Raw genomic sequence first — 2,546 nt, forward strand, 5'->3', positions numbered from 1 at the left:
TCTAGCAAAATATCCCGAACTGGAACATTAGGTTGTCTACCTCGAGCCCGAAGGGAATCGTACAACTCGGATCTGACTCCACGGTGCTCAGCACATGACCAAAAAATGTGATCTGCGTCCTGGTAACCTTGTCCACATTCACAGAGATTACTGTCCCCCAGCCCAACACGGAACAAGTGAGCGCTTAGTGAATAGTGATTGGACATGAGGCGAGACATCACACGAATGAAGTCTCTACCCACCTCCAAACCTTTGAATTAAAGACAGTTCGACACCTTAGGGATGATCGAATATAACCATTGTCCCAAACTCCCTTCCCTCCATTTATTTTGCCAGCTGGCGAGTGACTGTTGACGATAAATGAAGAAAAATTCGTCGTAGGCGATTTGTCGATCGTAAATATCGCCTTCCATAGCGCCCATCAGCAACATATACGGAACAAGGAGCATGAAGCATTCGAGAGGCGCTATGAAATTCGTTAAAAATACCAAAACCAGCGGACGACTCTATTAGTGATCCATCTGTGAAGAACGATCTTGCGGAATCAACTTGGCCAAACTTTGCAGCGAAAATTGACGGAGCAATCATGGAACGATGATGCTCTGGGATTCAGCGAATCTCTTGCGTCATAGATAAATCAAAACGAACAGAATTGCCGAAGTCGGAGAAGCAAACACGATAGGGATTATGCTGGGAAGGGCTGACATCCTGTGTTATGTACGCGTAGTACAATGACATAAAACGAGTTTGAGGGTTTAGCTCAAGAAGCTCCTCAAAGTTTGCAATCACCAGTGGGTTCATAATTTCACAACGGGTGAGGAGCCTGAGGGACAATTTGTAACGTTTTACGTTTATTTGTAAATAGTTTTTCGTTGAAATCTAATTTAATTAACAATTAAATCCTTTTTATGTCAAGTTTGCTAAGAAATGAAATATTTCAACCGTGTAAATAAAATCAGACCATTACTGTGTCGATTTAACAACTTTGCCATATTTACTGTGTCTAGGCTACAACTTCGCCATAAAAGCTCAACTTATAGTGAGCTGTATTATATTGTACATGCTTTCTGGAGGCGCCATGAAGTCCGTCGCCATTCGAAAGGTTTGGCGCAACTCTCGAATAAAGAGAGAGTTTTTTAAAAGATGACCTATCTGAATAGGAAAAGGTCGTTAGGAATTTTCCTGCTCGCAAAATTATTCTGACTCATGCATTTCGCTTTCGAATCGGCTGGATAACAGAAGTGCGCGAATTACTTTACGTTCTCGAGTTATATTAAATCAAATTGATTTTGTGCGATAAGTTTCTCTAAAGTGGACATAAGTCCGTATTAAGTTCCGCGTAGTCTGTTCAGTGCGTTTATTTGTGATATTGTACAAAAAAGCGCGTTGCGTTTTTTTTGTACGGGCTGGATATACGTTCCGTTCGGCTATCGTCAACGCCGGATCGGGGGTTCCATCTGTGGCATCGCCATCATCGTTCGTGGGAGACGGACATTTTCTGTGACTCGTGCGCCCTGCTAAGGCCCGCCTTTTCGAAGGTAGCTAAACGGAGGTGGGTGAAGTTCGCTAATATTCGAAGCGAAATATCTTCCGACGGTCGCCAATCATCCGTCGACGAGGTCCCTTCCACTACAACCCCGTGGACCATCATTTCCGAGAGCTCGGACCGTGTGAGTGCGTCGCCAAAAACGTGCCACGGTCCGGATTCAATCCAACGGGAGAGGGGGTTCATTTCATCGCGGATGGTCATAGCGGAAACAAAGTACGCGAAGCCGTCCGAAGGTAAGTTGGCCTCTTCTCTTTGCGAAGAGAATCTCCCGGGACAGCACGACTTCTCGTCGTAGCTCAGCTCTCGATTGCCAAATCGGAAGTCTTCCGTCCAGCCGCCACTCCCTCCGCAACTCTAATTCGGCCATACCGCGTACGAGTCACCTTCCGTTGCTGCGCGCCATACTGCAGCATGTGAGCGGCACCATCACGTTTACGCCGCCATCGCTACACCGCCATCATCGAGTCGTCGAGCCCTCATCGGACAGCAGTCAGCGATTCATCACTTCGTTAAGTAAAACCTGCGCAGGTATGTGAGAGCATGTTTAATTCATGGCCATGATTTGCTCTTTCCCGTAAACCCCTCTCAGAAATCCAATGCGAATGAATGCTAGAATATAGTTTAAAGAAAATTTTGAAAATTAGTTTTTCGAACGTTTTGAATGCTACTCCCTGAATAAAACACACTTACTACGTTACGTTCTGTTTTCTTTCGTTTCCGCTCAGTTGAGTCAGCATTCCTTCGTTCTCTTTCCGTTTCGTTTCGGGGGTGAGTCAGAGTAATACCTTGGTTTATTTATTTGGTCCATGCGCTCCATTCCTGTATTACTGAAGGACTTGGCATTTCCAGAAAGTTAATAGTTTTTTCATTGCCGTTAGTAACCAACGACCGTTCAAGAGGTCCTCTGAGAGAAAAGTCTCATTTGTCAGGCAAAGCTTTAACACGACCAGTGGTCTCTCTTAATAGAGAGTGGCGCTTAAGCCACTGAGTTAAATCA

This window comes from Ochlerotatus camptorhynchus, unplaced genomic scaffold (genome assembly GCF_037179485.1).
Source record: "Ochlerotatus camptorhynchus isolate MF236.1 unplaced genomic scaffold, CSIRO-AGI_Acam_v1.1 ptg000383l, whole genome shotgun sequence".
NCBI classification, from domain to species: domain Eukaryota; kingdom Metazoa; phylum Arthropoda; class Insecta; order Diptera; family Culicidae; genus Ochlerotatus; species Ochlerotatus camptorhynchus.